Consider the following 25,072-nt stretch of genomic DNA (forward strand, 5'->3'; position numbering starts at 1 on the left):
TACTATAAAAATATGGTGTGTATATATATAAATATATATACAATGTACTTCATCTGAAGGAATAAGAAAACTAGACATTTATAAATACACTGCAATCTTAAAATAATATAATATCATGATGCTCTGCCTTTTAAGACTCCTAATGAAACAGATATGTTGATGAGTAAATAAAGTATTGTGTTTAGATTATACTTACAACCATTACGCCTTGTCCTGTCACTACAGGCTTCCCACTCTCTTGTATCTCCTTTTAGGTACTGCAAGGGGCTCCAAAGTGTCCCTGGAGCCTCATCTTTCCCAGGTTGAACAACCCCATCTCTCTTAGTCTGTCAGAGGAGAGAGGGTGTCTGATCATCTTTGTGCTCCAACAGATCCATGTCCTACTTGTGCAGGATACCCCAGAGCTGGATGCAGAGTTGCAGGTGGGGTCTCATGAGAGTGGAACAGACAGGGAGAATCACCTTCCTTGATTTGTGTGCCACACTGCCTTTGATGAAGATTACAGCTTTTCATTCTTAGCTATAAATGCCCAAATGAAATTTAACTGATTTTTCTTCATGTCTACAGAACACTTATACTGCCTAACCAAGTGAGTATATTCCCAGATACTAATTGCAGCAGCTGCCTGCCTGCATAGCCTATATAGCCAAGGGAGACTGATTTACAGATGGGGCTTCTTTGTCATTTCTTTTCTATGGCTCATGTTTTACAAGCACCAAGCAACTAAATCCTTTCTGAACACAGGCAAAGTAAGCTTGGGAATAAAAAATTTGCAGACTGTTTTCAACCCTTGCCAATCACATAAGAAACAAAAGATTTGTTATATCAGTCACCCAAAGTTTGGTAAAGAGCACAGCTATGCTTTAGACTGTAGATACTTATAATCTATCAGTTGGCATGTCCCTCCTGTAGACAGATGCACCAGATGATAGGCTCTGCATACTGCACTCAATGCTAGTCAAGCTACATAAAGGACAAGGATTTTTTTATAGTTAATAATTTTTAATTGAGATAGTCTAGAAATGAAAAAGTGCAGACTCCTTTGTATAAACAATATACCAAAAAAAAGAGAAAAACCAGCAGAATGCGCTCTAACATGTCTGAATTTGTAATTGTGTAATTTTACTCATAGTAAAGAGTAGATTTCCCTTATGTAAATCAAAACCACAAAAAAATCCCAGAGATGAAGCCCTGCCCACAACATATCCTAAAAAAATGCATACTATCTGTCGTTACTAAAACGATATGATCTGTAGATGGAAGCAGAAGATTTACACATGGAGAGAGGAAACAAGAGAGCTAAGATTAAAAAATAGAGAGAAATATCAGCTAGACAGAGTGGAAAGAAGTATCCAGCAGAGTATAAAGACAGAGGGGAAACAGAACAATACAGGAAGTATAACATTGAGAGAAGAGCAACTATAGGAAACTAGTTATTATGGGAGTCCAGAAAAAGAAATAAAACTGAAAAATGAAATATTTTGTTGTCACTGGGGATACACAAAGACAGTGAGGGAAGGGAAATAGAAAATAAACAAGATGGGAAAAGGAAACTACAGGAAACAGAACAGTGAGGAGAATAATGGTGTAAACTTTTTTGTTTATGTTTTTTGAGCCTCTTTTTCCCCCAAAAAACATCACATCTACATGAAAGGGGATAGCGAAATACTTTTTTTTAGGAGATTTAGAGATGAACCATAAATATAAACCATAGTAGAAAACCAGTAGACTAGCTTTCTTAAATAACCAAATTAACAAGGACATTCAGCATGTCTGCACTTTTAAAGAAGAATTTTTGGCAAATCTCACAGTATAACTTATATAAATCTTCAGTTTCTCTTTTTGTGAACTGTCCTGTGCACTTTTCTCTGAAGTGTTATGCACTCACCTTGGAAAATATAAGTCCCCGTGATATTTCCCTCTTCAACAAAGAAAACCTTCAGCATGGCAAGAATCTTTTGACAGAAGGACTTCCCCAGGAGCAGAGATCTTTTCACACATCCTTTGCTGCTCTACAGTCTATAGTGGGAAAAGCAAAGGGTTATGGAACCCTTGAAAAAGAGGATATTAAGAGATTGTTTCCTTTCCTCAGATATAGCTCTTTATTATTTCGATTTCAGTCCAGTGTCTCATGCTGTCAATCCTGCTTCACTTTTCTTCTTCTTTCCTCAAAACAAGCTTTTCTTCCTTCACATCCCACATCTTTATCATGGGTTGTTTTCCTGTTTTGTTTGATGTTTTTGCTATTGTTTGGGGTTTTGGTTTGGTTTGGTTTTGTTGCCTGAACTATGCTTTTCTCTCGTAGTGCAAATGTGGAAAAAAAAAAAAAAAGAGGAGCAAAATGTATGTAATAATACTCCCATAACTGGTTAGGATAATGGCCCTCTGCCAGCATTAGAATTGTCATGGATCTCTGCCACATCCAGACAACAGGAGGCAGCAGAACCCTGTGTTGGCTCAAATTCCAAGGAAGGATCTTTTCTGAAATTCCTTCTATTGCTCTCCTTTTATTTTAGGACCCTTATCTTCTCAAGATAAGTGCAATTTAGTTTAGATGCACCAGTACTCAAGTCTATAACAATTATATTTGTATTATCAAAGGAAGCAAACCAGAGAGCACTCTCTAGCTCTGAGAACAAGTGTCATTTCACAGCTCACATCAGATGGCTAAATCCCTGAAGCTATGGTGCCTTCAGACTTCCTTTTGGAGTTGTTTGGTCAGTGTTGTCCCCTGTATTTTGCCCAGGATTGGTCTGTGCAAACATCTGTGTTACCAAGGTAATAGGAGCAAAGACTCTGTAGCATTGCCTCTTCCCATATCCTTGTGCATGTTAATTACTGGTACAGGTATTGCCAATAAAGAATGTGAGTACTACTGTAATGCAACCAGTAAAATGAAACTGGCAGGTTTCCCACTGTTACTTTAATCTCTTTGGGTGTATTGGTACATACTTTTTTAAAATCCAATCAAAGATAAAAAACAGAAATAAAATAAATAATTTTTCCTATTCTGGCGAATAATCTTAATAGACCAAAATCTTTCATTGCTTTCATTTGTCACGTATTAAAAGGTTTGCAAATAGAAATCCTGGCTTGGACACCATCTGTGAGATAGATATAGGTCTCTGTAAACATGTTACAGCAATAAAAATTGGAAGGTAGATGGGATTGTATATGAAAAGTGCATACAAAAATTTCTGCCTTTAAGGCTCAAGCTGGAGCATATCTGAGCTGTACAAAAGAATGCAGATAGAAAAGAATTTTTGAGGAAGGAACTTCAAGGTCTCAGAGGCCTGTCTTTAACTCAGGGGTTGTTGTTTCCACAGTCCAAAATAGGTCACTGAAGCAGCCCTTGGCACATTGCTGGATCTGAGCAATTTCGGAACACCATTGTGGGACCTCAAGGGTAATTTTTCATGTATTGTTTACACAGCCTCTTTGCTATTTTACTTTGCCACATTGACACTGTGTTCTCTTTCCTCCTACTGAAATTCTTGCCTGTTTCTTTCTTATATAGATGCAAAGGAGTGTGGGATTCACATTCTCTGAACCTGAGAGAAGCAGAGAAGAGAAAGATCAAAACAATTCTTATCTCCTTCGCTGCTCCTGGGTGGTGCCAAAGCAGAATGCAATGTGGACATTGTTCACCCAAAGTGGTGGTGTTTTGTTTCCTTGGCCTGTCAGGGCCAGGCACGTGTGCAGACTGCTGGTCAGCAGACAGCCACGAGATTCTGCTCAGTTGGGTGCTTGTGCAGTTCCAGTTTAGATGTAGTGTAATATACTGTAATATAATATAGAATAATGCAGTATAATAAAGTAATTAATTAGCCTTCTGGTATCACGAAGTCTTCCTCATCATTTCTCCCTGCCACGAGAGTCGCCTTGAATCCAATCAAGGGGAATGAACATCTGGCAAAAGGGCTGTTTGTACTGGTCTCAACATTTTAACAGAGGACTAAAGAAATGTGGTACTCCATTAAAAAATATCCTAAATAATTTGAAACCATTTCTTGATATTATTAACAATGACAGCAAAAAACACAGACTTAAATGAAAACTGCACTGCCTGTCTTCCTGTAAAATTACTCAGCAATCTGCCCTATTAAGGTAGACCAGTGAAAAATCTTTCACAGACATACATTTATACATCCATATTAGGAAAGAGGTCAAACAAATCCTTTAATTATCAAAATGTTGGGCTGTGTCAACAGCCCAGTTTTAAGGTTGTTTTTGCAGCATGGATTTTCAGCAAAAAGATGAATTCTGATAGGGAATGGTGAGCCAATAAGATTTTCTTATTCTAGTAACAAATGCTGCTGTCAAAGACAGTTCAAAATGCAACCTCTTTTGCACAAAGCTCTGAGAAATAGAAATATTTCCCTTCCTCTAAACACAGGTATAAACTTTAGGAATTCAGTCCTGTTCTCCTGATCTTGCTCTTTTTCATCCTGAAAGATATCTGCAAATTTCGAGTGAATGAACAGCTGTAAATTCTTTGAGCAGTAGTTCAGCATGTTGAAAAGTTCAGGAAATAAGTAGAGGTATTTGCTTATTTCCTGCTTTGGGTAAAGAAATGTCCCTGGACATGAAGACAATTTAAATGTGTTCTGGGATAAAACCAAGACTTTCTCTCTCAGAAGAGCCTAGCACCAAAGACAAAATACAAAAATCATTTAGAGGATACATAGGACCACTATGTCTAACAAACCTTTTTACATAAAGAAGAGCTTTCTGAAACTTAAAAGGAAATATAAGTCATATGAGAAAAACAGGAATAGCCTTTAAAAAGATTGATATTTTTTTTCCCTAGTTATCTAAGTTTCATTTTTAAAACATGTATTTATGATTTAGGCTGCTTCAGTTTATCCTGCTGCCTGTACTGTACTTTGGGAATGAGAGAAAGCTGTGAGTTCCAACTAATGGTGAGGGACTGCTGGCCTGCTGCCTGTATGAGACAATGTCAACCCAGTTCAGGGAAGGATTTCTCTCATAATGGCATTTGCTCCCACTGCTGCTTTCTAACACAGCCCTCCAAGGATGTCACTTTAAATTGGAAAGGAGAATAACACTGCATGAAAATGCGGGTTGTGCTATGAGGTAGAGCAGGTTTCACAGCAGCTAGGAATTTCTTTCCCTGTGTTGTGGCTCTATGGAATATTGCTTCAGACTATTAAAGTTCTTCTATTAGAATCAGAATTGGAAATAGACTCTGCATGTCCTCATTTGGATTTAGAAAATGATACATCTGAAGGAGCAATAAAACTCTGGCATGACCTGCAGAGCCTAAGGCATTCTAAAACTTTTCCATTTGTCTTGATTAAGGATAATGTCTTATACTTTGCAGGCTGGTTAAAGTCTTCAGAAAAAAAATTATTCCAAAGTGATGAATAAAGACTATTCAGAACAATTTAAAGTATATCAGGGAATTATTAGGATCGAAGATCTTTGATTCTAAAAAAAAGTTGATGCCATTAAATCAAAATCTGAAATTTGAATGCTAAGGTTTTTTAGATTTCTGCTAAAGGTAAAATCTTTGTAGTGAGGAAGACAGATGGATAATACAAACAAGTGACTAAAAATTTTGGTAAAAATGAAATTGCATTGATTCTTCAAAGGTCATATCAATTTTTAATTAAAAAATTGGTTATTTATATTGGTATTATAATCATTTGTAAATCTAAACCAAGAATTTTCATTTTAGATGTACTATGAAGATTATCAGTTCCATCTAAAGAGCTTTCAGCTGAAATCCAGGATCAATGTTGAGGGATTTATGTAATAATAAATCTTAAATTTTCAATATTTTGCAATTAAAACAAATTTACTTCTCTCTGTTTATTTCTTGGGGGCTTTTCTGTGGGTTTTTTTTTTCAGTTTGGTTTTTTTCCTGAAATAACAGATTAAAGTACCAAACCCAGAAACTTTTACCATTATCACCCTCTCAACAGATTTAATTTAAATCCAGAATACCATCAGAGTGTCAAGCTAAGCCAGTCATCCCTGTGTGTACTTCTCAGGATGCATGCATGTGTAGAGGACTTCTGCCACGGCTTAACCATTTCATGTCTAAATCATATTTTATAGCTTCTGGCAGAATTAAAATTCTTTTTTGGCCAGGGAAATGCACCTAACTGCACAGTGCTGATTGTGGCTGTTGCTGGGACTGCAAGGAATGCACAATTTCATTGTCATAAACAGTGACTTTAGTTTTATAAAATAATGCAGCAGGTTTTCTTTCCAACATAGTTTTCATTCCTGTGAAATCTCACGAGCCAGTTTTTACAGTAGGAGGGGAGAAATATACTCCACATATTTCCAAACAGTAAAGGAAATATTCAGCAAGGCCAGGGAGGGAAGCTCATGCTTTATGTGTATTACCATGTTTACTCAGGCTTGTTTGTTCTGTTCTATATCAATTCTGCGGTGGATTTCTGGTGTAAAATGATTTGTAGATGCTTAAACTGTATTTGTGCAAATACTGCTATCCCAATCTAATCCTTAGAGATGACACTGAAATGATACAATACCTCTTATCAAATATCACTGGGAGAGAGCAAATCTCAAAGATCCCAAGACAGAACTGATTATAAATATTTTATAAGATAGATGTCTAATGGGCAGATCATATTTTCAGTGAGTGAGAGAGGCATCTTCTCTCTTCTCTTCTCTTCTCTTCTCTTCTCTTCTCTTCTCTTCTCTTCTCTTCTCTTCTCTTCTCTTCTCTTCTCTTCTCTTCTCTTCTCTTCTCTTCTCTTCTCTTCTCTTCTCTTCTCTTCTCTTCTCTTCTCTTCTCTTCTCTTCTCTTCTCTTCTCTTCCCTTCCCTTCTCTTCTCTTCTCTTCCCTTCTCTTCCCTTCCCTTCCCTTCCCTTCCCTTCCCTTCCCTTCCCTTCCCTTCCCTTCCCTTCCCTTCCCTTCCCTTCCCTTCCCTTCCCTTCCCTTCCCTTCCCTTCCCTTCCCTTCCCTTCCCTTCCCTTCCCTTCCCTTCCCTTCCCTTCCCTTCCCTTCCCTTCCCTTCCCTTCCCTTCCCTTCCCTTCCCTTCCCTTCCCTTCCCTTCCCTTCCCTTCCCTTCCCTTCCCTTCCCTTCCCTTCCCTTCCCTTCCCTTCCCTTCCCTTCCCTTCCCTTCCCTTCCCTTCCCTTCCCTTCCCTTCCCTTCCCTTCCCTTCCCTTCCCTTCCCTTCCCTTCCCTTCCCTTCCCTTCCCTTCCCTTCCCTTCCCTTCCCTTCCCTTCCCTTCCCTTCCCTTCCCTTCCCTTCTCCCAATAAAAGCAATGAAGAATCAGCATTAGACCATTTGGGCTTGAAAATTTCCCTCACCATCCAGATTATTAATAAACTAAGATTTTCTAAGATAAGTAGACAATTGTCTTCATAACTATTTAAAAAAATTGGCAAAGTTTCTTGTTTATACTTTTCAAAATCCTAAATCTTTTAACACACCTAACCCAGTAACAGGGTTTTAAGAACAATATGGGGGGGGGGGGAAAAAAAGCATGACTTGAAACTGACAAAATATTTTGACCCTCATTTCCTCTGCAAAAAATAGTATTGTTCTTGCTAAACAAAAAAATTAAGGAATCCTAGAGGCAGGGAGTATAGCATGAGAAACTCTACATAGCTTACATGATTTATAGGATTCTTTAGCTCATTAGCATGTGTTTATGAGTTCAGAAATTACACATTATTTTCAAATTCTCAGTTTTCTCATTTATAGTATAAAAACATGTGGATATTATAAGGCTATTGTCATAATGAGTAGTGTATTAGTAATTTTGATGGAGATAGTTGGTATTGGCATATGATTTAACAGATGCATTGAATGTTGTTGCTTGTCCAGCATATGATACTCTAGCAGATAAGCTGAATAACACTGGGAACTACTAAAGGGATTTTGTTTTGAGCACTGTTGCATTTGCACTGCATTGAACAGTTTGCCATTCTGCAGTCTGGGCTGTGGTTCCTGAAGACATTGGGTTTCTATCTGAAAGAAACTTCCACACTAACAGTTTGTTCAGAAGCAAATGTCTGGTAGATTGCATTAAAGAACATGTTATTACTTGAGAAAATCAGGTAAAACTTTGGGGCCTTTCCCCTGTTCTGATTTTGTGAGGATGTTACCTCAAGATTTTGATGTTTTATTGCATTATATTTCTTCCATTCTGAAATAGAGGGCTCAAAAATACAACCTAAATAAAATAAAAAAGCTTAAATTTCACCTTAACTTACTTTTCCTTTTTGACATGCGGAAAACATTACCTCTCCTACATCACAGATAATCAACACAGGAAAAAATAAAATATTATGTGCTCAATTGATCATGTGACTGGGCCATAAATGTAATTTTATATCATATATCAATATAAGATGCATTCCTAGAATTACTAAGTAGAATAAAAATATATTTTTGTGAAAGAAAATTCACTTTAAAAAAATCTTTGTAGACATTCTGGTTAATAAAAGAAAACTTTAGAATGTAACTTTTGCTAACAGTTTCACTTTGCTTACTTTATTGAAAAGAAGGTGCTTTTTTCAGTGCTCTGAAGGAAGTCTGCCACTGAAAGAGAAGGCGACATTGAAATTCTTCAGCAACATTTTTTGTTAAACGTCATTAAAGTGGATGAAATAGAATCAATTTCAGAAGAGTGATGGGGTAGTAAAGAAGAGAGGCCCAGCACCGCTGAGAGCAACACATAGCTGATGTTTTTATTCTGAGACCTCTTCCTTAGAAGCTGTTCTCTGTGTAATTATCACCTTCACTGCTAAGGACAAACTGCACATCATTTAATCACTCCATCAACAAAGTCCTTGCCTATGACATCCAAAAGCAGCCAAGAAGGTGTTACTGAAAGGACATTTTTTTCATATTGTAAACCAGAGAATCAAAGCTTTTCCATATGATAAGCAACCATCATGGAGAAGACAGAAATTGTTGCTCCACTTTTTCATGCAAGATTTTATCCAAAATATGTATTGTATTCAACATTCAGTTTCTCAGATAAGATTACGAAAGTCTATAGATATATTCTATTAAGCCATTAGATAATATAGTTCATCCAACTGCTGTTTATGGTCAGCAAGTAGTAGTACATTGTGCCGCAGGACCTAAATCAGGTGATGAAAAACCAGGCTGACTCTGTGATCTTAGTCGTAATTCCCCTACCAGCATTTTCGTTCTCTGCTTAATTGAATTCTGTTCCAGATAGGGAAACTTTACAATACTATTTCCTAGTGTGTCTTGAGCTGAAGCCTTTCTGGAGGTTATTTCTGCCCTATGTGAGCATACTTGCTGTTTCTAAAGTATTGTCAAGTGGAACAGTTAAACCACAGTGTACAGCAGTCTATTTCTCTAACATGACCAGCACTTGGGAACAGAAATATCAATATCAGACTTGTAATAAGCCATGCTATATGGTTATTCTCTCAGGACTCATAAACACCTCCTAAAACACTTCCTACACAAATATTATTCAAATGCTTCCTCTGTGGTAGCATTCATGAAAACTGTAGCAACATTCTTCATAATGTGATCGATCATCAAAAGACCTGATCCTAAAAGCAGCATGCAATGATTTTAACATAGCTGAATGTGATATCTGTCCTACTCTTCTAGTCTTGCCTTGTAGTCTTTGGAACAGGATCTACACAGAGCTTACCTGAATCAATTCCATCATCCAGGTTGCCATGATTTATGCCACTAAAGCAGGTAGGTACACACTGTCAACACTCTTACAGCAAATGTCACTGCTGAGTCAACAATTCTTATAAAATCAAAATATTTCACAGGAAGAATTCAGAGCCAGAAGCAGGAAATCAGATGTACTGGCCTGGATTAGTTTAAAGTATAATAGGTTTCCAAAATGTAATGGAAGTGTGCATTTACTGGGGCTTAAGTGAGTCTGAAGTACTTTTTTTTAAACTATTTTTTATCTTTTGTTTTTATAATAAACGGAGTATTAAGAAAAAGCTTTTTAAAAGTGACATTTAGGATCATTTGCAGAAACAACTGAGCACCTGGTCTCGGAAATTTAGTTTTGAAATGGTGCAAAATTTATCCAACAAACTTCATAAAAGCTTTTCCAAGGGCCAGAATGTTGCCTTTCATATATGGTGGTTTTGAGAACCAATTTACTTTGACTTGGAAGTGGTATTCAGCTTCTGTAAATGAGTTATTGGAAAAGTTATTTTCAGAGTCTTAGAAGCATTATACACCAACATTCTAAAAAGTAATAATGCAATAGTTAGTTTATTAGTACAATAAAAGTGAGGGAAGAAGAGAAGAAACTGATAATATGCCTTTTTCTGATAATCTGTTCACCCCAGAAAAGAAAGTTTCAGCCTGGTCAGGGGGAAGTGTTGAAAAGAATAAGTGTATTGTGACATTTTCCAGTTACATTTCTTTCTGTATCTTCTGTCTCAAATATGTAGCTTCTGTTCTCCTAATGTGAAAAAATCCCTTTGCTCTCAGCCTGGTAATTAAAGTACAGTAATATTTTAGATGATAAAAACATGAAAAGACATGTTAATATTTCAGATATTATTTTTTCCTTCATTTTATTCAAAGATGGAAATAAGAATACCTAGTAAGCTTGTAAAGATACAATGATTATGGAACAGCATGGCTGTGGTAGACAGATTCAAATTAAAGGTCACTGCCAAAAGAACATTCATCTCGAATTCCATCAAACATAGCAGAAAATATGTGTCAGAGTGCCTAGAAAGTCTATTGGGGCTAAATCACATTCAGATGGTTGAATCAGATGGTTGTTTATTTAAGGTACATAATGCATATGCATTAGGGAAGTGGGATGGCTGATATTTTTGCAGAGGAATGCATGTAATTTTCCTACTGAATATCATAACATTAAATAAACAAAATCTGCCTTTTTTTTCTCTCTCCAGTATTTACATATGTTTCAAATTCACTCCCTTTATGTGAGCCTGGCTGAAATATCTTAATTTTTTTGTTTATTGGAGCTTCCCACTCCTTCCTTTTTGCAGCTATCAAGACAGTATCCACTCAGTATTCAATTTATGCTTTTAAATCCCGACCTGCAAGTTTTTGTTTGTTTGTTTCTGAATATTTATATCCAGGGAAAATCTCATTGAATTAGGCCAATTTGATTTGGTATAGGACTACATGAGCAGAAAGAATTATCAAGTCCTTTTCTCTAACATTCCAGGCAACAATTTGTACCAGAGAAAGTAACAGAATATTTAAATCACATATTAGAAATCCTTCAGAACCCCATAGTGAATCCAAGGTCCCAAAAAAAATACTAACATGTGGCTAGGGAGCAATAGTACAACACAGAAAGAGAGCAGGATATATTAAGGCCATGCTGATGCTCAGTTTTAGCAGGATGACAACTGAGGTTACCCAAGCAACTGGCCAAACTGGAGAGAATTATTGAAAAACTTCCCCAATTCCACCCAAAGGATGAAAGCCAGGAAAGAATCAGTCACACTTACATGAAAACTGTTGTCTTAAAAACAAAATGTTACATGGAAAGTCATACACTCAGGAAGAAATCCTGCTTTTGACAGGTCACTTATCAAGACTTAAAATTGATTGAGAAAAGTATTTTCAATAATAATTAAAATCTCTTGCAGCCCAAATCAAAACTCAAACACAGAAAACAATCAACACACTACTAGCACTGTAGAAGGAAAATATAAGTTGATAATACAATAGGAAAGTTGATGAGAACTTTTCACCCATAAAGGAATATCAAAGGCAAAATTTCTCACACCATGGAGTTCTTTCCAATTAATTTGCCCAAGCTATGATTAAACATCCAGATATTGTTTAAAACAAATAAATTAAAATTTATCGGTAATAAATAATATAATTTTAGTTTTTTATTTAGCAATACTCTTGAAGTTATTGGTGTATTACATTTACAAGAAGGGTAGAATTTCTTAACTTCAGTTCACATTTCATCTCCTCTAAAACTCAATGAGCAAGTAGAAAAAGAGGATATAAGTGTTGAGGTTTATTAACAAACTGCGAGAAAGATAATTGCTGTAAGACCAGCTGCTGGTGTTTACTCCAGTTCTCTGAAAGACATTTCAAATCAAGGCAAGTGTTTCAAATTTAAAGTTGTGGAACATCTATTAAAGTACAAAGTCTGTGTTGCTTCACTAGCATCATCAATGTTTTTGGTAATGTTACACAAACGCTGCCCAGGCATTCACGACTATTAGGAGGTCCACAGAATTGTAGACCCAGTTAGGTTGCAAAAGATCTTTAAGATCATCAAGTCTAACTGTAAATCTAATAATATTGCCAAAGTTGTGGCACAGGAGCATTTGAAATTACAGAAAAAGATATTTTCCTCAAGTATGAGGTGAAAAAGCAGATGATTAAAAATTATATTTATTCCTGCTCTGTGTTTAAATAAGTCCCAGAGATAAAAGTATATTAATGATAAAAGCAACAGAAATTCATGGGAAGGGAACATGAGACAAGTTTTTAACTTTCCACCAAAAGGGATGGTCTAGACTGTCTTTGCTCTTCTGTCCTTTTTAGGTGTTGCTGATAAGGAATGCTGATTCCTACCTTGCATTAAATGTCCTTTCCTAGTGCATGTGCCCTGGGAAACAATGTGGATTGTCTGTATTGTTCCCTCATTATCTAGGGAAATATAAATAAAGATGCATTTCTTACAAGATATTTGTGAATATTATTCAGAATGTGTGAATATTATTCAGAATGTATGAATAAATGTGCTGCTCATTTCTCTTGAATCAGGAAATATTGATAAGAAGAAAACACATACAGAAGCAAACACATACGAAGTACATTTTTTTACCAGGGCCACAAAGTTTTGCTTTCTTCTGCTTATTCTTCCAATCTTTCTCTGAAAATGCTGACTAGATTTTAACTGTTTTAAGGTACTCTTTCCTTGTGAGGTTACTTCTGCCTCAATACCTTTCTTGTTTTACTAAGATATACCATGAAGTGTCAGTTATTGCCAACACAAACAGAACAGAGGGGTGATGAGCCCTCAAAGCTGTATAAGTATAAATCTTCAGGTGGAGGAGGTCTAGTGATAAACTAGCATCAGAAAGAGAGAACCTGTGGTCAAAGATGGCTGGCAGCAGTCTCATTCCTGTTGTGTTTTCTGATGTGAAACTGCTCTCTGCAGCCTAAATGACTGGGAAAATGTGCATCTGTAGGAAGAGTGTGTGTGTGTATGTGTGTGTGTGTGTGTGTGTGTGTGATGAGGGATTTTAAAGTTCAAGGCTAGTAGAACTAGTTACTGATGATAACTAGCAAAGTTACAAATAGAAGTTTTAAACATGTGATTTATTACAAGTAACTTCTCTCTCTACTGTACCACTATGAAATGTCCTCCTCCTCTGGTTATCTCTCTCTTTAGGCATGAGTTGTCTAGTCTTGTGAGGGGGGAGTGGAACATTAATGGTTTTAATCAGGCATCCAGTGAGGCAGCACATAAGAGGAAATGATTTTTTTTTAGCTGAATGCACTGCTAGCAATGCACCCAAATGCCCAAAATTAGCTCTATTTTTCAATGTTTCTAGAGGAGCAGAATGCAGGATCCGTGGCATACATATTAACAGCACCAATTATCCATATGACTGCTGCTCTTCTTGAGCCCTGTATATTTCAGGAGATACATTTTCTATCTTTATGCTTTGGGCTCAGAGTGTGAAATCCAATAAAATAAACCAGAGCTGTATCACTGATGTTGTGGGTTTTTTTACTGCTTCCTATCGGGTCCATTAGACTAATTAATTCCTGTGATATAACCATATACATTCTGCAAGTGATTCCTGGAAACATGGGCAAGAGAAAGTTTCAGGATTTTAGTTATTCTTAATTTATAATTTTCCCAGCTATTTCCCTTAATTCTCTCCACAAGAAGTAATTCTTGCTCAAACATCTTTGTGCTCCTACTCCCTTTTCCCACAGTTGCTGGCTATGTGAGTTGCATTGACAACATTGACTTTGCAATGTGTTGCTGATGTTTTTTCTTCTCACAAACAAGTGCAAGCACATTATATTTCATCACCTTTTTCCATGTCCATAGAGACAATAAGTAATGGAGATTAAAAAAAAAAATCTATATTTTAATTAAGGAAATCCACGTCAAGCATGTTTTGATTCAGAGGGAATTAGTGGTCTCCTTGGAAGGATTTTAAGTTAGGGATTAAATGGCACAATTTAGGATGATACTGTACTCATCCTCAAAGGTCACAGCTAGCATACCAGACAATTTGGTGTGGTATTATTTGAAGATAAGAGAATTTTGTAAATGTTCACCCAAACTGCAGGAGTCTATGTAGAGATAAGATTTGTTCCCTTCTGAGCTGAAATCTGGGATAGCCATGAAGAGAAAGTCCTTACTGGTCTATCATGCCTTAGCTGACCTAACAGAAAGGAAAGTGCAGCTGAGGTACCATCAGTTTTGTTATCAGTAATACCTGGAAAAAGAAAACTAAAGAAATAATTTTATTTTTTTCTTAAATTGAATATTTTACCTTTCCCTGGAGTTTTTAATTTTGGATCCATGACTGTAGTGAGAGATTTAAGTCATTCAAAGAATTACTGTCAAAAGTATTAGCAAAAGAGGTTTTAATTTGAATTTTTAAGGTGCCATTTAACAAAGCTCAGTGGAAAGGTTTACTCTATTACTTACTGCATGAAAAAAACCACACAAAGGAAAATTGACTTAGCATTAAGGTATAATGAATTACAGAGACTAGAGACATAAAAGCATGAGGGACACTCTCCCACTGAGTCATGAGGTCCAGAGAGGATGCCCCTGCTTTCTAAACTCCTGGTGTAGCTGCTAATTTCTGGAAAAGAAGTTATTGGCTTATGGTCAAAATATATACAGTGGAAAAGGTATGAATGAGACTCCTTGTACCCACAACTTTCCATGGTCCTTGACAAGTGACTCTTGGAAAAACTGTGGGTCACTTTGGGGGCTTCCTAGAGCAGGAACAGCCAGGAGCCAAAGCCCAGGCCTTTACCCCCTTTGGAAATTGCACCAAGGTATTGCTAGGTTGTTTAAGGTGTCAAGTGCATCCATCACAATGACCAACTTCTAAATTTTTGAAGTACTTATGTGAAATATTTTGCTCAGTGTACATTTTCGAAAGCAAACACATGTTCATCTTAATCTCTAGTTATTTATTTCTGGTTTTATTATCCAAATATAACTAACCACCAATTTGTTATAAAAATATCTATTTATTTAGTTGCACTATACAACAGTGGACATGTATCTAAATTTCCAAGCTTGTATCTTAATTGATCTAAAATTATTATAAATTAAAAAGAAAAGTTAATTTAAAAAAATCAAATCCTTATTTAGGATGTTTGATTTAATATGCCATCAAAAATTGTTTACTAGGAAAATCCTATTGAGAATTACTATATTCTCATCATTATCCTGAGGCAGTGAGAGTCAGTTAAGATTTCATTACAGGAATACTATGTATCAAAGAATTTTTACATGATACTCTACAATGCGATACGTACTCTAGTCGAATCAATTGCATATTTGATTTTTTGAAGAGATTATATCAAGCAGATGAAGAAGTTTGGAGAACCCATTTTAAGCTGATGATCCAACAAGTGCAAAGAACCTCTTCCTTAGTTCCATTTTAATTGGAGGAAACTAAAAGCTGTAGTTCATAAGGAATTTTCATGTACTATTATTTTCAGTTTTAGACATATGGGTACTTTGCAGCATTTGAAGAGTAGCAATGGAGAAATACTGCCTTGGTTTATAAACTGCCCCTCATTTTTGTAAACACTTCAACAGCATTCTCAATTTAATATTCCTATTACCATTGCCCACAGTGAAATTCTGTTATCTCAAATATATTTGGTCTTTTATACTAAGACTGTACCTGGATGGACATAATTACTTATGCAGTTTTGTTCCCTCAGCTTTGTTTAGGAAGTTTTCTAGGACAGAACAATACTTTTTGGATGAGTTCTTCCCAAGCAGTTCTTTCAACAACAGAACAATTTTTCAGCTAGTTCACTTAAGTGCAAATAAAAAGCTCTCTCTGAGTAATGAATTTCACTTATATGAATATGATTGTGATTATAACTAAGTAAAAAATAATTGGAATCATTAAGTTATGTAAAATCTACCTCATCTGCTCACAGCAGGCAATACTTGGCTCAAGTTTCTCTACTTGCAAAAATGTAAGAGTAATAATACTTCCAAACTGAAAATGTATCTGCTGTAGCACAAGAAAAATTTGCACAATTTTTCTCAGTTGAGTTTGATCAGACAGCTGCAATAGGAAGAATGTCAGTGCTTCAATCCCCATTGTTATAGTTTGTAGTAAAGTAGAAACCTGATGACTTGAATCTTCTGATCCCTCAGAGTCATGAAGCAGGAGAATGCCATGCAAATGTCTCTGATAGGGTTACTTAGACCAGATTTTCCTGGACTGAAGAGAATTTAAAAGCCTAGCTTTAATCCTAGGTAGTATGCAAACTTGCATAGCCTTACCACTGCTTCATTGTTTAAAATCTGATAATACATAATTTATTAATGGCTTCCAGAGTGTGGGTTCTGGCACTTGTACATAGCAAAGTCATTTCCAAAGCCCAGTCACAGGTTTATAATTTGGAGAAAAGTAGCATTTCAGAAACAGATCTGCACTTGGAATTTTGTAATAATTGTTGTCAAAACTTTCATGTTGTTTGTCTTGTTTTCCCTCCTCAGAAGTACCCTATGAAACCCAGGCACTTAACTCTCAGCACTAGGTGCTGCCAGAGAGAGGAAAAGTCATAAACAGCAGGATTCAAAATGCAGAACCTGGATGCTTAAAACTTCCCTGCTGCCTAATCCAGAATAAAAGTGAGCAAAAAATTTTAAAAGTTGGTAATTTTAGATTCGAGTTTATACACATTGTGTATATCTATGAGTATATATATTTATATACACAAATATATATACCTCTTCACACACAACTACAAAGGCATATCTAAAAAGTTAGGCTTTTCCTTTCCTAGGTTCACTATATTTTCATTTAATGTAGCATTTGGATGGTCCCAGTATTGTACTTCTATCTTGCACGATCCTTTCCCTTTGTGAAGTGTACTGAATCTATCCATGACATTTAAGATAGATGAAACCTGTCTGAAAGATGTTCATATTACCTGGCCTTGTGAGGGTCTGATTACTTTGCTATTGGACATCAATGCACTTCTTTCAAGTGTGCTGACATCTCATTAATCGTGAGTAAATTCATGCCAGGTCCTTGCAAGAATTGTAATTGATACCCAGTGGCACCCAACTGGACTCTTAAATTGTTCATCAATAAGGTAACATGTAAATTCTGTCCTTGAGGAGCAATGAATCCACTTTCTTTGAAATCCCATCAGAGAATCCAAGAAAGCATTGGAAAAAAAAAAAAAAACAGATGGAAAGCTTGATAATAAGAGCTAAATAAGGGCACAGAGCTATACCCTACAACATATGAATCTCTGACCTGGAATTAGCTTCAAGAAGCAATTCCCTTGAACTTTGTCATTAAGAGAGCTTTGTTCTGAAAAGTGAAGGCAAGTGAGAGGAAGGACTCCATTGTGCTACATTTACTGTTGCATTGCTTTCCACATTTTTTATTTACTTTTAAACTTGTATCATATATATATAGTCCCTGTTTAATTATTGATTGTAGCTTAAAATTCTGTAATACAAAGATAAATCTTTGGAATTCAGATAGCACCTTATTTTTCATATTTTCTTTTTCTAGCAAAATGTATCTTTTAACACTCTATGGAGACACTCATATAAAAAAATCAAATTATAATTTCTTAGATATGATTTTAATAGTGTGCAGCATACCTGATTTAAAGAAGAAGAAATATACTGTATTTTGAGAAATCAGAATGTAAATATAATTTATTCTCTGCATACTTTTTTAAAAGGAAAAATATATGCCATAATATGAATAATTATGTTTTAGAAGAAATCCAACTATTTAAAAGTAAAGATAACAATTTATATAACTTGGATGTTTTTGAAACCAGACTTTTGATAAATAATTTAATTCCTGTCTATGAAAATATTGATTATAATGACTGAAATATCCATAAATTCTAATATTTTAATTATTAAAATTTTGACTGATTGAAATGTATATGGGTGTGGGGTTTCTTAATTACTGTAGAGTTTACAAAGTGTGGTTTACAAAGTAAGGTTCTAGTGTGTTGAACAGCTATAATTTTAAAGATTTTGCATTAACAACTCTTTCTGTATTAACTTTTTTCTGCTGAAACATCTGAAAAGAGCTACAAAATATCCTATATTTCACGGCAAAAGCATTCCTTTTCAAAGAACTATGCTTTGCCTGCATAAGAGGAAATGTCCACATTGTGACCAGATATATTTTTCTTTTGGTTTGCTTATTGTTAAATCCTCATGAGAGAAGGTTAGTACCAAAAATGACAATATTCTTTTCCCTTACAAAATGAACTTCTGTTGCTGGTTGCTGCTGCTTTTGGATTATAGTAGTGTTCTCTGTCTTAACTCAATCTAAATGCATCACTGATACAAATGAAATTATGAATCTTTGATACTAATAGATACTTATATATGGCTTCAGTCAAAAACTATGATCTTGGACTCTCTGAATAAATTAGGTTTTCCTATTCACAGAAAATTAATTATTAAGCTTTTTAGGAAACTATGAATATAAATAGTTCACATACCATATAAAGGGACTGAAAACATCTCCCCCTTGTAAGTGGCAGACATTGGTACGGTTACTGCTGTTCATATCCTCATGCTCCCTCCAGACACACATAATGCAGAACAACTCAGGGAATCAGTACAAATGGGAAAGAGATTGGCAGGGCAGAAGTCTTTCTGGAAAGGACCTGGGGATTACAGTGAATGCAGGCTGAATTTGTATTCAACAATGCACTTCCACAGCATACAAGCAAAACCTCTCACTAAGCTACAACAGAAGCAGCATGACTAGCAGCTGCAGTGAAGTTATCATCTCTCTCTGCTCAGAGCTAGTAAGGCTGAGCAATGAATGCTGAGTCCAGTTTTGAATCCCCTTAGGTCTGTGGGAAAGTGGAGACAAGGCTGCTATTCTGGGGAGGGGAGTGTGATCTATGGGAAGGGGTGAAGGTATTATGACGTTTATTAGTTCGGCAGCGCAGTGTCTAATTCATGATTCAATAGCATCCTGTGGTTACCTGCAGGCTGCTCCGGGACTGAAGCAGACAGACTCTTCCCAGTTGTCAAAGGTAATACAGCAGGGGGTAAGAGCCACACAGTGTCTCAGGAAGCTTCAACTGGACATTAAGAGAACAGTCTTCCCTTGTAAGTTAGTGCAGAGTGCACTGAGATTTCACAAAAAGCTTGTGGATCTCCATTCTTGGAGACTTTAACATTTATCTAGACAGAGCCATAGCTCGCTGGTCTGGAACTGGAGACTGTCCTGCACAGATCAGGGTGTGGACTAGGTAGTCTCCAGTGTCTTACTGTGATCTCTTAGTCTGATTCAGCCTCATTGATTATTTTGGATCCCTGTACCACAGTCATTGAAAACTCCCTCAAATCAGAGTCCCCAAAGAAATCCTCTCTGGAAGAAACCTTGCTGTGCCTAATAAATTCCACTGTAGAAAACATTGGCTCACAATACATGTAGTTGCTACATTATTTGATATCTTCAATTTATCTTTGACTTATTGAAGTGTCCAGGCCTCTTAATTATTTGGTCTCCTACAAGACTGCCTCTTGATGACGAGACAGATAAGTTACAATTCCTCCAATGTTGATGATTTTATGGAGAAAATTTCTAAAGATATATCACATATCACACAGTTCCTGCCCTCTTCCTTTCCAGCTTAAAACAGCTGAACTGTTGAAGTGAGGTTCCTAAAACTTTTTACCTCAAAATAAGTTTAATGTATTAAAGTCTAGCATAAATATCTACATCACAATGTATCAGAAAGTAATTATTCCATGTCCTAGAATTGCCGGTCTCACTATTCTGGTTCCTTATTCTCATTTAAAATAAGGTGAAGAAAAATTTTGGCATGTGTATGACATCAGCAAGATTAAATGGGATTAATGACTTTATTTCCACAAACTCTTGGATAGCCTGCCAAAAAAAAAAAATTCTCATCCTAATGCGGTGGCATTATCATTGTGTTGCTTAATTTTGGCTCATGATCAATAGAATAATTTTTAGACATAACTGGACTAATATTTCCACTTAGTCTAGATGCTTTTCTACTTAGATTATTCCTGAAAATACCACTAATGGGCTTTTACAAAGATTCATACAGACATATAATCCTTTCTATAAAGAGCATTATTGCCTGTGCAAAATTGTCGTTCATATCTAGCTAAGGCTGGAAAATTACGAAGAACTTCATATAATGTTACATTTGGAAAATGCTCTAAGTGTACTACATTTGAAACTATGTTGGGCTCTTCTATGTAATGTAACAGAACTCTGCTAAATTCTTCTGAATAGTCTAAATGGTGATGTATAGCAAAAAGTACCCCACCACAGAAATTCTGTGGTTGATGGCACAATATTCTTTGGGAATAAGAACACAAGGATTTGGAATTTAGAAAACCTTGTATTTTAATTAGGAAGTCAACATTTAAAAACTATTCCATATAATGAATAGCACAGTATTCCTCAACACTCTGGGTCTGGGTGTCAGTACTGGGTTAAAAAACCGAGAGGAGTGGAGAGTCCCTATCATCTGAAAAGCACAAAGACAATGAAAAACATGCATTATTCGCACTGATCTAGCACGTGAAGTTATAAATTTACATGTTTATATGATTCAAAGAACACATATTGAGAAGTGAATCTTGCCTACCCCGGCAAATGAAAATATTTCTTACACAACAGAATATTAGGGTTAAGTTCCTGCATAGTTATTAGCTTCTTTTGTATTCCAGACAAAAAGGCTACTAATATTTTTAAGGTTATTGAACAGTCAATAAATCTGTATTAAAAGTATCAATCTCCTGTTCAGGTTTTGGAGGACAGAAAACACTGTCACAACTGTTTGAATATGAAAAACATCATAGGGAGAGTTTCAAATGTGAGGTTGCACACATAATCACACCACAATCCCCTTAGATGATAGTAATATCTAATGTGAAGATCTTGGATCAAACTGTACATCCTCATAGCTGTTAACTAATATAGAAAAGAACCTTTATGAAATAAAGCAGGTATGATTTCTATTCGCTTTTGAGAAATATTTTTTGTGCTAAAATTCAGCTGCAGTGAAAAGAGAGATCAGAATAACCATCAAAATACAATAGGTCCTTTTTCCAAGACCTCAACAAGCAATAAACCCAGATATTGAACCATTCTTGCATATTCATCAGAAAAAGAGTTTTAAGTTGCTCAGTACAGAGCAGGTTGATTTTATTTAGGCTGGTACCATGAGATGGTGGCATGGAAAATCCACACTCCAGTAGCAAATGTCAGTAAATACATCGCTCCTGACAATTAGCTGAACAGGGGAGGGTTCTTGGTCTTCCGTGGTTCTCTCACAATGTGCATCAACAACCAAGGTGGCCTTTTGAAACTGTATGGTTCCATGCCAAGTGGACAAGAGAAATTTTTGGTAACCTTGGAAATATATACTATTTAAAAATAATATTGACCTGCAATTCTTGATATATTTAATATTTTGCCTCTTCTTTTTCCAACTTTGTTACTTGTGTTCAACATTTTGCTGGTTTTCCATTAGAAAATTATGTGTGGATGCAGAAATCCTTTTTCTTTTCGTTTTTCCAAATCCTACTTTCTTCCTTCATGACAGAAACCTTCAAAAGATGCAGCTTGCAAAATCTAATAACTAGATTATGTAATATTCTGAATGCCCTGGTCAGGAATACTAAAGCTCAAATAACTGTAAATATTGTGCCTGATATTTTGCTCCTATACAAGCTGTTCCAAATCTGAGAGAATTATGAAGAAGTTACACCTGACTGCCTGAGATGGGCTGCTGTAGTTTATTCTTGCACTTCTCAGGCCACAGGAATCAGTGGGGATTTGGGTGTGAAAAACTGCTCAGATAAGCAAGTATTGCATGTTTTTGAGGGGAACATATTACATTGAAACATGTATTAGCTAAAAAAGTAAAAATCTAACAAAAATTATTCTTGTTTAACAGGTTTTTGTTTGTTTTTATAAAAACAAACAAACAAAAGCTGAAGTATTTGTATTTAGTAAATATTTTTCTGTTAAGAATAATTCCAGAGATTCAGTTTGAAATATAAATAGAAATTTTTATTATTTCTTTTAAAAGGCAGTAGTGTCAAAACCCACAACTGAGAGATTTCTTTGCACAATTGCACTCCACGTGCAGGGAGAGGTCTTCATGTGAAATAGTAACAGCTAGAAGAATATTTTTTTGCCATGGAAATCCATATCAGTGAAGTTTCTCATAGTTCCACAGATCAATAATATCTTAGAAGCTGCCATAGTAAACTGATGAGAAGCTAATTTTATCATATGGGGATCAAATTTCCAGAAACAATTATAGATTTCTAGGATCTTACGCACTTCTTATTGAAGTTTACACATTGGGCTCCCAAGATGTATTTAATGTATTTAAAGCACAGTACATTTACAAATACATTTAATGTATTTAAAGCACAATGTATTTAAATACATTAAATACAAAGATGTATTTAATGTATTTAAAGCACAGAGCTGCTTCTCAGCCAGTCAGGCCCCAGCCTGTGCTGATGCATGGATTATTCTTCCCTAAGTGCAGGATCCTGCATTTGCCTTTGCTAAATTTCAGACTGTTCCTCTCTGTCTATTCCTCCAACATGTTGAGGTCCTTCTGCAGGGCTGCACAGACCTCTGGGGTATTGATCAATGCTTCCTGGTTTGGGTCATCAGAGAAATTATTGCTCTTCTCTTATCTATCCATACACATTTTCCCATTTTGGAAGGCAATCACATTGGTATATTCATGAACATATAAGTAATAATATCTATATATTTACTTTATGTATGTTTGGAAATATATACATAAATTCATATTCATGTGAATTGTATATAAAGTTTTGAATCTTGCCAAGGATGTGATTTATGTTTTCAGGAATAGATATTGTTTCTCCTTTTCAAGATGATTCTTAAGTGGAAATCAGAATATTATGTACTTGACACACAATAAAAGAATGCCACAGCAAGTGAAACGCAACATTACATAACTGCAGAAATATTAGTTGTGACTATTATACCCTTTAAACATTTTATTCCAAAATGTAGGAAAAGGGAAAGCTTTAAATAAGGTGATGGAAATAAAACAATTAAATTACTTTCTACTTAAAGAATTGTAAGAATTAACAATAAAAAATAAAAAAAATGACAGCCAATAAAAAACCTCAATATTTAAAATGGATTAGCTTACATTTTTTCACCTGCTTATCAAGCATGAATAGATTGCATGCCACCATTACAGAAAAAGGTGACTGATTTGGCTAATTTAAGAAATGAAAAATACAAAAGCAAATAGTAACATGCAGGATTTTATTCCATAGGGAAAAAAAATTCAATAAATAATTCAGGCCTTAAGAAGAAATTGCCAACACAAAAAAGTTTGTGTATTTGAGCAGTCCCTGATGAAGACCAAGTGCCACTCAGAAGGCCATTTCTAATCAGCAGGTTTTTTAAGGCATGCTTGATATTGTTATCAGTAACTAATATGTCATGACTTTCCAAAAAAATAATTGTACCTCAGTAGAGATACTCACACAAGGCAACACTCAGGGCAAAACAGACTACTGTTAATGGATTGTATTTGTTTCTTTGTTTGCTTATGTATTTATTTATTTTAACAATTACTCTTTAAATACAGCACTTCATAATAATCTAGCTACATATTTTAATTTGCCCAGAATGTTTTGAAATTTCATCATATATTTGTTATGCATCACATATTTGTTATGCAGATATGGAATTCCATTTTACATATATGTGCACATAGATCTTACTAAAAGCTAAATGATCAAAGTTTATACTGAAAAGAGGACATCGGAACTGATGTTCATAATCAATTTTTGTATCACTAACATAGAAAATATCAAAAAGATAGAATTCAATTGATAAAGCCCAAGTTTCATTCAATTCCATCATGCAAGAGCTGAATTTTTCTGTTTTTCTTACATGCTTCATACAATAGAATAAATTATGCAGGTATCCACTACTAAATTTCAACTTTAATGTTTGGATGCATTGGTCAGATAAGCCAATGCATTAATGTTTCCTGTTGTATTAATGTATGAATATTTTAAGCCTGTCACATTCATTATTGACTGAAATATTAAATTGCCAAGAATCAATATGAGAATCAAGTTTATGCTTTGCTTAGATTATTAAGGAATAATAAAATATTTAGAGATCCTTCACTGTGTACAATCTGCAAAGTGATTGTTAGGAAATTACACCATCAAATCCCATCCTACATTTGATATATAACATAAAGGTAAGTTTGAGAACCTTTTCTCTCAAATCTAACTCAAGAAGCTCTAAAAATGCAGGATTAAGACTGACAGAATTACGATTGTTTTTAATTATAATATTCCTTCTTGGAAAAAAAAATGTTTCTTTTTTCCTAAAAGTCTTATAGGTTATTCAAAGAGCCAACAGCAACACTTGAAATAATGAATGGCTATTGAATATGTTCTTTTTCTTTTGTTCAGTGCATGGTTCTGTGTTGTATTTATTGCATACCAGACAAATCCTTTCCCCAAGAAAAAATATCAATTTTTATGTAGCTACAGGGTTTCCAACACTGTACTATCTGAATTCTCCATAGGCAGTTATAAGTTTATTTTAGCAATACAGCTGTGAGTTAAAGTTACATGAGAGGTTTCTTCAGTATAATATCCAGTTTCATCTCCTCACATAGCAGATCATGTTGTTGGCCCCTGTCTGCCAAAACATTTTTGATTAACATTAAGCTTGATGACAACAGTGGGTGTAAAGTAGTGGGTGTAAAGTCTGATTGAGACAGATACCTTACCCAGGCATGTCTTTGCAAATGTTCATGAAGCCACTGATAACAT

Source organism: Fringilla coelebs, assembly GCF_963513975.1.
Source record: "Fringilla coelebs genome assembly, chromosome: 5".
Lineage (NCBI taxonomy): Eukaryota > Metazoa > Chordata > Aves > Passeriformes > Fringillidae > Fringilla > Fringilla coelebs.